This window comes from Salvelinus alpinus, chromosome 25 (genome assembly GCF_045679555.1).
Source record: "Salvelinus alpinus chromosome 25, SLU_Salpinus.1, whole genome shotgun sequence".
Lineage (NCBI taxonomy): Eukaryota > Metazoa > Chordata > Actinopteri > Salmoniformes > Salmonidae > Salvelinus > Salvelinus alpinus.
Genome location: NC_092110.1, coordinates 5,502,981 through 5,515,905, shown reverse-complemented (window position 1 = coordinate 5,515,905; position 12,925 = coordinate 5,502,981). Strand labels below are relative to the sequence as shown.

General features: G+C 33.6%; 1 protein-coding gene across 2 annotated transcripts in view; it reads right to left on the bottom strand.

Annotated features, from left to right (window-relative positions):
- The window catches only part of LOC139553251 (spectrin beta chain, erythrocytic-like), a 59,402-nt gene that overhangs the window by 37,414 nt on the left and 9,063 nt on the right, over nucleotides 1–12,925 (bottom strand). The gene's annotated exons all lie outside the window — the stretch shown is intronic.

Genomic DNA, 12,925 nt, shown 5'->3' with positions numbered 1-12,925 from the left:
TAGCTGTATAATGTTATGGGTAGGATAGTTGTATTATGTTATGGGTATGATAGTTGTATTATGTTATGGGTATGATAGCTGTATAATGTTATGGGTAGGATAGTTGTATTATGTTATGGGTATGATAGTTGTATTATGTTATGGATATGATAGTTGTATAATGTTATGGGTAGGATAGTTGTATTATGTTATGGGTAGGATAGTTGTATTATGTTATGGATATGATAGTTGTATAATGTTATGGGTAGGATAGTTGTATTATGTTATGGGTATGATAGTTGTATTATGTTATGGGTATGATAGCTGTATAATGTTATGGGTACGATAGTTGTATTATGTTATGGGTAGGATAGTTGTATTCTGTTATGGGTAGGATAGTTGTATTCTGTTATGGGTAGGATAGTTGTATTATGTTATGGGTTTGATAGTTGTATTATGTTATGGGTACGATAGCTGTATTATGTTATGGGTATGATAGTTGCATTATGTTATGGGTATAATAGCTGTATTATGTTGTGGGTACGATAGCTGTATTATGTTATGGGTACGATAGCTGTATTATGTTATGGGTACGATAGCTGTATTATGTTATGGGTATGATAGTTGTATTATGTTATGGGTAGGATAGTTGTATTATGTTATGGGTATGATAGCTGTATTATGTTATGCGTATGATAGCTGTATTTTGTTATGGGTATGATAGTTGTATTATGTCATGGGTATGATAGCTGTATAATGTTATGGGTATGATAGCTGTATTATGTTATGGGTATGACAGCTGTATAATGTTATGGGTATGATAGTTGTATTATGTTATGGGTAGGATAGTTGTATTATGTTATGGGTAGGATAGTTGTATTATGTTATGGGTATGATAGCTGTATTGTATTATGGGTAGGATAGTTGTATTATGTTATGGGTAGGATAGTTGTATTATGTTATGGGTATAATAGTTGTATTATGTTATGGGTAGGATAGTTGTATTATGTTATGGGTAGGATAGTTGTATTATGTTATGGATATGATAGTTGTATAATGTTATGGGTATGATAGCTGTATTATGTTATGGGTATGATTGTTGTATTATGTTATGGGTAGGATAGTTGTATTATGTTATGGGTAGGATAGTTGTATTATGTTATGGGTAGGATAGTTGTATTATGTTATGGGTAGGATAGCTGTATTATGTTGTGGGTATGATAGCTGTATTATGTTAAGGGTAGGATAGTTGTATTATGTTATGGGTATGATAGTTGTATTATGTTATGGGTAGGATAGTTGTATTATGTTATGGGTATGATAGCTGTATTATGTTATGGGTTTGATAGTTGTATTATGTCATGGGTATGATAGCTGTATAATGTTATGGGTAGGATAGTTGTATTATGTCATGGGTATGATAGTTGTATTATGTCATGGGTTTGATAGTTGTATTATGTCATGGGTATGATAGCTGTATAATGTTATGGGTATGATAGCTGTATAATGTTATGGGTAGGATAGTTGTATTATGTTATGGGTATGCTAGTTGTATTATGTTATGGGTACGATAGTTGTATTATGTTATGGGTAGGATAGTTGTATTATGTTATGGGTAGGATAGTTGTATTATGTCATGGGTTTGATAGTTGTATTATGTCATGGGTATGATAGCTGTATAATGTTATGGGTAGGATAGTTGTATTATGTTATGGGTACAATAGTTGTATTATGTTATGGGTAGGATAGTTGTATTATGTTATGGGTAGGATAGTTGTATTATGTTATGGGTATGATAGTTGTATTATGTTATGGGTATGATAGCTGTATAATGTTATGGGTAGGATAGTTGTATTATGTTATGGGTACGATAGTTGTATTATGTTATGGGTAGGATAGTTGTATTATGTTATGGGTAGGATAGTTGTATTATGTTATGGGTTTGATAGTTGTATTATGTTATGGGTATGATAGTTGTATTATGTTATGGGTAGGATAGTTGTATTATGTTATGGGTTTGATAGTTGTATTATGTTATGGGTACGATAGCTGTATTATGTTATGGGTATGATAGTTGTATTATGTTATGGGTATGATAGCTGTATTATGTTGTGGGTACGATAGCTGTATTATGTTATGGGTACGATAGCTGTATTATGTTATGGGTACGATAGCTGTATTATGTTATGGGTATGATAGTTGTATTATGTTATGGGTAGGATAGTTGTATTATGTTATGGGTATGATAGCTGTATTATGTTATGCGTATGATAGCTGTATTTTGTTATGGGTATGATAGTTGTATTATGTCATGGGTATGATAGCTGTATAATGTTATGGGTATGATAGCTGTATTATGTTATGGGTATGACAGCTGTATAATGTTATGGGTATGATAGTTGTATTATGTTATGGGTAGGATAGTTGTATTATGTTATGGGTAGGATAGTTGTATTATGTTATGGGTATGATAGCTGTATTGTATTATGGGTAGGATAGTTGTATTATGTTATGGGTAGGATAGTTGTATTATGTTATGGGTATAATAGTTGTATTATGTTATGGGTAGGATAGGTGTATTATGTTACGGGTAGGATAGTTGTATTATGTTATGGATATGATAGTTGTATAATGTTATGGGTATGATAGCTGTATTATGTTATGGGTATGATAGTTGTATTATGTTATGGGTAGGATAGTTGTATTATGTTATGGGTAGGATAGTTGTATTATGTTATGGGTAGGATAGTTGTATTATGTTATGGGTAGGATAGCTGTATTATGTTGTGGGTATGATAGCTGTATTATGTTAAGGGTAGGATAGTTGTATTATGTTATGGGTATGATAGTTTTATTATGTTATGGGTAGGATAGTTGTATTATGTTATGGGTATGATAGCTGTATTATGTTATGGGTTTGATAGTTGTATTATGTCATGGGTATGATAGCTGTATAATGTTATGGGTAGGATAGTTGTATTATGTTATGGGTATGATAGTTGTATTATGTCATGGGTTTGATAGTTGTATTATGTCATGGGTATGATAGCTGTATAATGTTATGGGTATGATAGCTGTATAATGTTATGGGTAGGATAGTTGTATTATGTTATGGGTATGCTAGTTGTATTATGTTATGGGTACGATAGTTGTATTATGTTATGGGTAGGATAGTTGTATTATGTTATGGGTAGGATAGTTGTATTATGTCATGGGTTTGATAGTTGTATTATGTCATGGGTATGATAGCTGTATAATGTTATGGGTAGGATAGTTGTATTATGTTATGGGTACAATAGTTGTATTATGTTATGGGTAGGATAGTTGTATTATGTTATGGGTAGGATAGTTGTATTATGTTATGGGTATGATAGTTGTATTATGTTATGGGTATGATAGCTGTATAATGTTATGGGTAGGATAGTTGTATTATGTTATGGGTACGATAGTTGTATTATGTTATGGGTAGGATAGTTGTATTATGTTATGGGTAGGATAGTTGTATTATGTTATGGGTTTGATAGTTGTATTATGTTATGGGTACGATAGCTGTATTATGTTATGGGTATGATAGCTGTATTATGTTGTGGGTACGATAGCTGTATTATGTTATGGGTATGATAGCTGTATTATGTTATGGGTATGATAGCTGTATAATGTTATGGGTATGATAGCTATATAATGTTATGGGTAGGATAGTTGTATTATGTTATGGGTAGGATAGTTGTATTATGTCATGGGTATGATAGCTGTATAATGTTATGGGTAGGATAGTTGTATTATGTTATGGGTACGATAGTTGTATTATGTTATGGGTAGGATAGTTGTATTCTGTTATGGGTAGGATAGTTGTATTCTGTTATGGGTAGGATAGTTGTATTATGTTATGGGTTTGATAGTTGTATTATGTTATGGGTACGATAGCTGTATTATGTTATGGGTATGATAGTTGCATTATGTTATGGGTATAATAGCTGTATTATGTTGTGGGTACGATAGCTGTATTATGTTATGGGTACGATAGCTGTATTATGTTATGGGTACGATAGCTGTATTATGTTATGGGTATGATAGCTGTATTATGTTATGGGTATGATAGCTGTATTATGTTATGGGTATGATAGCTGTATTATGTTATGGGTATGATAGCTATATAATGTTATCGGTGTGATAGTTGTATTATGTTATGGGTATGATAGCTGTATTATGTTATGGGTATGATAGCTGTATTATGTTATGGGTATGATAGCTGTATTATGTTATGGGTATGACAGCTGTATAATGTTATGGGTATGATAGTTGTATTATGTTATGGGTAGGATAGTTGTATTATGTTATGGGTAGGATAGTTGTATTATGTTATGGGTATGATAGCTGTATTGTATTATGGGTAGGATAGTTGTATTATGTTATGGGTAGGATAGTTGTATTATGTTATGGGTATAATAGTTGTATTATGTTATGGGTAGGATAGTTGTATTATGTTATGGGTAGGATAGTTGTATTATGTTATGGGTATGATAGCTGTATTATGTTATGGGTATGATAGTTGTATTATGTTATGGGTAGGATAGTTGTATTATGTTATGGGTAGGATAGTTGTATTATGTTATGGGTAGGATAGTTGTATTATGTTATGGGTAGGATAGCTGTATTATGTTGTGGGTATGATAGCTGTATTATGTTAAGGGTAGGATAGTTGTATTATGTTATGGGTATGATAGCTGTATTATGTTATGGGTTTGATAGTTGTATTATGTCATGGGTATGATAGCTGTATAATGTTATGGGTAGGATAGTTGTATTATGTTATGGGTATGATAGTTGTATTATGTCATGGGTTTGATAGTTGTATTATGTCATGGGTATGATAGCTGTATAATGTTATGGGTATGATAGCTGTATAATGTTATGGGTATGATAGTTGTATTATGTCATGGGTTTGATAGTTGTATTATGTCATGGGTATGATAGCTGTATAATGTTATGGGTATGATAGCTGTATAATGTTATGGGTAGGATAGTTGTATTATGTTATGGGTAGGATAGTTGTATTATGTTATGGGTAGGATAGTTGTATTATGTTATGGGTATGATAGCTGTATTGTATTATGGGTAGGATAGTTGTATTATGTTATGGGTAGGATAGTTGTATTATGTTATGGGTATAATAGTTGTATTATGTTATGGGTAGGATAGTTGTATTATGTTATGGGTAGGATAGTTGTATTATGTTATGGATATGATAGTTGTATAATGTTATGGGTATGATAGCTGTATTATGTTATGGGTATGATTGTTGTATTATGTTATGGGTAGGATAGTTGTATTATGTTATGGGTAGGATAGTTGTATTATGTTATGGGTAGGATAGTTGTATTATGTTATGGGTAGGATAGCTGTATTATGTTGTGGGTATGATAGCTGTATTATGTTAAGGGTAGGATAGTTGTATTATGTTATGGGTATGATAGTTGTATTATGTTATGGGTAGGATAGTTGTATTATGTTATGGGTATGATAGCTGTATTATGTTATGGGTTTGATAGTTGTATTATGTCATGGGTATGATAGCTGTATAATGTTATGGGTAGGATAGTTGTATTATGTCATGGGTATGATAGTTGTATTATGTCATGGGTTTGATAGTTGTATTATGTCATGGGTATGATAGCTGTATAATGTTATGGGTATGATAGCTGTATAATGTTATGGGTAGGATAGTTGTATTATGTTATGGGTATGCTAGTTGTATTATGTTATGGGTACGATAGTTGTATTATGTTATGGGTAGGATAGTTGTATTATGTTATGGGTAGGATAGTTGTATTATGTCATGGGTTTGATAGTTGTATTATGTCATGGGTATGATAGCTGTATAATGTTATGGGTAGGATAGTTGTATTATGTTATGGGTACAATAGTTGTATTATGTTATGGGTAGGATAGTTGTATTATGTTATGGGTAGGATAGTTGTATTATGTTATGGGTATGATAGTTGTATTATGTTATGGGTATGATAGCTGTATAATGTTATGGGTAGGATAGTTGTATTATGTTATGGGTACGATAGTTGTATTATGTTATGGGTAGGATAGTTGTATTATGTTATGGGTAGGATAGTTGTATTATGTTATGGGTTTGATAGTTGTATTATGTTATGGGTATGATAGTTGTATTATGTTATGGGTAGGATAGTTGTATTATGTTATGGGTTTGATAGTTGTATTATGTTATGGGTACGATAGCTGTATTATGTTATGGGTATGATAGTTGTATTATGTTATGGGTATGATAGCTGTATTATGTTGTGGGTACGATAGCTGTATTATGTTATGGGTACGATAGCTGTATTATGTTATGGGTACGATAGCTGTATTATGTTATGGGTATGATAGTTGTATTATGTTATGGGTAGGATAGTTGTATTATGTTATGGGTATGATAGCTGTATTATGTTATGCGTATGATAGCTGTATTTTGTTATGGGTATGATAGTTGTATTATGTCATGGGTATGATAGCTGTATAATGTTATGGGTATGATAGCTGTATTATGTTATGGGTATGACAGCTGTATAATGTTATGGGTATGATAGTTGTATTATGTTATGGGTAGGATAGTTGTATTATGTTATGGGTAGGATAGTTGTATTATGTTATGGGTATGATAGCTGTATTGTATTATGGGTAGGATAGTTGTATTATGTTATGGGTAGGATAGTTGTATTATGTTATGGGTATAATAGTTGTATTATGTTATGGGTAGGATAGGTGTATTATGTTACGGGTAGGATAGTTGTATTATGTTATGGATATGATAGTTGTATAATGTTATGGGTATGATAGCTGTATTATGTTATGGGTATGATAGTTGTATTATGTTATGGGTAGGATAGTTGTATTATGTTATGGGTAGGATAGTTGTATTATGTTATGGGTAGGATAGTTGTATTATGTTATGGGTAGGATAGCTGTATTATGTTGTGGGTATGATAGCTGTATTATGTTAAGGGTAGGATAGTTGTATTATGTTATGGGTATGATAGTTGTATTATGTTATGGGTAGGATAGTTGTATTATGTTATGGGTATGATAGCTGTATTATGTTATGGGTTTGATAGTTGTATTATGTCATGGGTATGATAGCTGTATAATGTTATGGGTAGGATAGTTGTATTATGTTATGGGTATGATAGTTGTATTATGTCATGGGTTTGATAGTTGTATTATGTCATGGGTATGATAGCTGTATAATGTTATGGGTATGATAGCTGTATAATGTTATGGGTAGGATAGTTGTATTATGTTATGGGTATGCTAGTTGTATTATGTTATGGGTACGATAGTTGTATTATGTTATGGGTAGGATAGTTGTATTATGTTATGGGTAGGATAGTTGTATTATGTCATGGGTTTGATAGTTGTATTATGTCATGGGTATGATAGCTGTATAATGTTATGGGTAGGATAGTTGTATTATGTTATGGGTACAATAGTTGTATTATGTTATGGGTAGGATAGTTGTATTATGTTATGGGTAGGATAGTTGTATTATGTTATGGGTATGATAGTTGTATTATGTTATGGGTATGATAGCTGTATAATGTTATGGGTAGGATAGTTGTATTATGTTATGGGTACGATAGTTGTATTATGTTATGGGTAGGATAGTTGTATTATGTTATGGGTAGGATAGTTGTATTATGTTATGGGTTTGATAGTTGTATTATGTTATGGGTACGATAGCTGTATTATGTTATGGGTATGATAGCTGTATTATGTTGTGGGTACGATAGCTGTATTATGTTATGGGTATGATAGCTGTATTATGTTATGGGTATGATAGCTGTATAATGTTATGGGTATGATAGCTATATAATGTTATGGGTAGGATAGTTGTATTATGTTATGGGTAGGATAGTTGTATTATGTCATGGGTATGATAGCTGTATAATGTTATGGGTAGGATAGTTGTATTATGTTATGGGTACGATAGTTGTATTATGTTATGGGTAGGATAGTTGTATTCTGTTATGGGTAGGATAGTTGTATTCTGTTATGGGTAGGATAGTTGTATTATGTTATGGGTTTGATAGTTGTATTATGTTATGGGTACGATAGCTGTATTATGTTATGGGTATGATAGTTGCATTATGTTATGGGTATAATAGCTGTATTATGTTGTGGGTACGATAGCTGTATTATGTTATGGGTACGATAGCTGTATTATGTTATGGGTACGATAGCTGTATTATGTTATGGGTATGATAGCTGTATTATGTTATGGGTATGATAGCTGTATTATGTTATGGGTATGATAGCTGTATTATGTTATGGGTATGATAGCTATATAATGTTATCGGTGTGATAGTTGTATTATGTTATGGGTATGATAGCTGTATTATGTTATGGGTATGATAGCTGTATTATGTTATGGGTATGATAGCTGTATTATGTTATGGGTATGACAGCTGTATAATGTTATGGGTATGATAGTTGTATTATGTTATGGGTAGGATAGTTGTATTATGTTATGGGTAGGATAGTTGTATTATGTTATGGGTATGATAGCTGTATTGTATTATGGGTAGGATAGTTGTATTATGTTATGGGTAGGATAGTTGTATTATGTTATGGGTATAATAGTTGTATTATGTTATGGGTAGGATAGTTGTATTATGTTATGGGTAGGATAGTTGTATTATGTTATGGGTATGATAGCTGTATTATGTTATGGGTATGATAGTTGTATTATGTTATGGGTAGGATAGTTGTATTATGTTATGGGTAGGATAGTTGTATTATGTTATGGGTAGGATAGTTGTATTATGTTATGGGTAGGATAGCTGTATTATGTTGTGGGTATGATAGCTGTATTATGTTAAGGGTAGGATAGTTGTATTATGTTATGGGTATGATAGCTGTATTATGTTATGGGTTTGATAGTTGTATTATGTCATGGGTATGATAGCTGTATAATGTTATGGGTAGGATAGTTGTATTATGTTATGGGTATGATAGTTGTATTATGTCATGGGTTTGATAGTTGTATTATGTCATGGGTATGATAGCTGTATAATGTTATGGGTATGATAGCTGTATAATGTTATGGGTATGATAGTTGTATTATGTCATGGGTTTGATAGTTGTATTATGTCATGGGTATGATAGCTGTATAATGTTATGGGTATGATAGCTGTATAATGTTATGGGTAGGATAGTTGTATTATGTTATGGGTAGGATAGTTGTATTATGTTATGGGTAGGATAGTTGTATTATGTCATGGGTTTGATAGTTGTATTATGTCATGGGTATGATAGCTGTATAATGTTATGGGTAGGATAGTTGTATTATGTTATGGGTACAATAGTTGTATTATGTTATGGGTAGGATAGTTGTATTATGTTATGGGTAGGATAGTTGTATTATGTTATGGGTATGATAGTTGTATTATGTTATGGGTATGATAGCTGTATAATGTTATGGGTAGGATAGTTGTATTATGTTATGGGTACGATAGTTGTATTATGTTATGGGTAGGATAGTTGTATTATGTTATGGGTATGATAGTTGTATTATGTTATGGGTAGGATAGTTGTATTATGTTATGGGTTTGATAGTTGTATTATGTATTGGGTACGATAGCTGTATTATGTTATGGGTATGATATTTGTATTATGTTATGGGTATGATAGCTGTATTATGTTGTGGGTACGATAGCTGTATTATGTTATGGGTATGATAGCTGTATTATGTTATGGGTATGATAGCTGTATAATGTTATGGGTATGATAGCTATATAATGTTATGGGTATGATAGTTGTATTATGTTATGGGTATGATAGCTGTATTATGTTATGGGTATGATAGCTGTATTATGTTATGGGTACGATAGCTGTATTATGTTATGGGTATGATAGCTGTATTATGTTATGGGTACGATAGCTGTATTATGTTATGGGTATGATAGCTATATAATGTTATGGGTATGATAGCTGTATTATGTTATGGGTATGACAGCTGTATAATGTTATGGGTATGATAGTTGTATTATGTTATGGGTATGATAGCTGTATAATGTTATGGGCATGATAGCTGTATTATGTTATGGGTATGACAGCTGTATAATGTTATGGGTATGATAGTTGTATTATGTTATGGGTAGGATAGTTGTATTATGTTATGGGTATGATAGCTGTATTATGTTATGGGTATGATAGTTGTATTATGTTATGGGTAGGATAGTTGTATTATGTTATGGGTAGGATAGTTGTATTATGTTATGGGTAGGATAGTTGTATTATGTTATGGGTAGGATAGCTGTATTATGTTATGGGTAGGATAGTTGTATTGTGTTATGGGTAGGATAGTTGTATTATGTTATGGGTAGGATAGCTGTATTATGTTATGGGTAGGATAGTTGTATTATGTTATGGGTAGGATAGTTGTATTATGTTATGGGTAGGATAGTTGTATTATGTTATGGGTATGATAGCTGTATTATGTTATGGGTAGGATAGTTGTATTATGTTATAGGTAGGATAGTTGTATTATGTTATGGGTATGATAGCTGTATTATGTTATAGGTAGGATAGTTGTATTATGTTATGGGTATGATAGCTGTATTATGTTATGGGTAGGATAGTTGTATTATGTTATAGGTAGGATAGTTGTATTATGTTATGGGTAGGATAGCTGTATTATGTTATAGGTAGGATAGTTGTATTATGTTATGGGTAGGATAGCTGTATTATGTTATAGGTAGGATAGTTGTATTATGTTATGGGTAGGATAGTTGTATTATGTTATGGGTAGGATAGTTGTATTATGTTATGGGTATGATAGCTGTATTATGTGTATGCATAAAACAAAATAAAGAACCCAGAAGATTACCTTTTTATGTGTTGTGCATATGTTGTCTGTCAATGGTTATTTTTACTTGTTTTGTACACCAGAGGGCACTATATGTTGGGGTCATGGGTCACTGGTCAGTGTGTCTATATAGGTAGCACAGGTGACCAGGAAGTGTTAGCACAGGTGAGAGGAGAGCACATATAGTTATTACCGTGTTACCGCTATTTATATTTTATATACCCAATAAATGAGAATTTCACCCAAAAAGAGTAATGTTTGGAAAGTTGATTTCTGTGGACGTGTTATGGACAGCTATCTCCTGTGCCAGTGGCTTTTCATAGGGAATCGCCACTACATGAAGTCTTACTCAAATATACTGGTGGCGAGTAGCCTAGTGGTTAAGAGGGTTTGGCCAGTAACTGAAATGTTGCTTGGTTGAATCCCTGAGCCAACTAGGTGAAACAAATCTGCCGATGTGCCCTTGAGCAAGGCACTCAACACTAATTGCTACTGTAATTAACTCTGGATAAGAGTGTCTGTTAAATGATGTTAGGGAAGAGAGGGAAATGGAAATACAAAAACACCTCCCTTTGTATGTTAGCATTTAGTATTAAAAAAAGACTGCCTGTCCATACCTACAATTTCAAACAAAAAGATGGCAGACTATAGGAAGACAACAAACTGTTCTGAATGTAAAGCAAAAATTCCCAGAGAAGAAATGCTGTAACATACATCCTAGGAATGTATACTGTTTTGTTTACAACCTTTTGCTGCTATTTAGGAATCACAAGTAGTTCCCTTCACTCCTCAACTCACTCATCCCTCATCAGCCGTGGCCATTTTGAGCCTGACATATCCCCCAACCGTCACAGAGTGGGGTGTGTGTGTGTGGAAAGGTTAGCCACCAAGATAGCTCTATCTTAGCGCAGCGTGCCGCTCTTATCACCTCACACAAGGGAAGGGCAACCCCCTATCTGTCTCTACTGGGGAACTTGATGAATGTTACGTACAAACCGCCTTCCTGTGATGTGGTACCGTCAACGTTTCAACTGTAAACGTGGGTGTGTGGGTCTGTGTGTTTCTGCTAGCTACATCTGGTTTAATGTTAGTGTGGCTGGGAGGCAGGTAGCCGAACAGTAACAGAAAGGTCAATGGTTTGAATCCCTGAGCTGACTAGGCAAAAAATCGGTTGATGTGCCCTTGAGCAAGGCACATAACACTACTTGCTCTGGATAGGAGTGTCTGCTAAATATTGTGTGGGAATGTGTCTGTACAGTCCAATGGATATGGGAGAGAGTCCTTGGGTGGTGTTCTCCTGTAGTGCAGAAATACTAGATATTAGTACTAGAGAGTCATAATTCAATGCAAATCATAGATATTGTTGCCAGTTATGTTTACAATGTGGCCAGCGCCTGACTTGAGCTATGCACGTGCAGCTTGAACCTTCACGTGAATCATACACTGATGTCAACAGGGATTTGGGAGAAAGTTAGTTATAACACACAGACTTTATGTTCGTATTCTTATCTTTTGATTATTTCTTATTGTTGTTGCATTGTCGAGAAGGAGCCTGCAAGGAAGCATTTCGTTGGACGGCGAACACCATGTGTATCCTGTACACACGACTACTAATAAAGCTCGAAACTTGATATATACTGTATCTCAACTGCGTCTCAAGGATTCAACCCAACCCGGCATTATTACGTCGAGTTCTATTCACATGTCCAGAGGTGTGACTGTACCATCTGTATTGTGGAGGTACAGTCACACTATGCACATTACCTCTCCCCTCCCCTTACACGACAAAGTCAACCTCTGGTTTGAAGGAGATAGAAGGATGACTGGTTCTTTGCCATTCAGAGAAGGGGCCCTGGTTGTGGTTACGTAGTATACAGTGGTGTTGTGGTGGTGGATCTGGACTCAGTTTCGCCTTTATAAATCATAATAAATAAGAGGGAGGGTCATAGGTCAGCACTTATTTTTATTTGTTTTTTTATTTCACCTCTATTTAACCAGGTAAGACCCATTGAGATTGAGAACCTCTTTTGCGAGGGCGACCTGGCAAGAAGGCAAAACAGGGAAATGGCA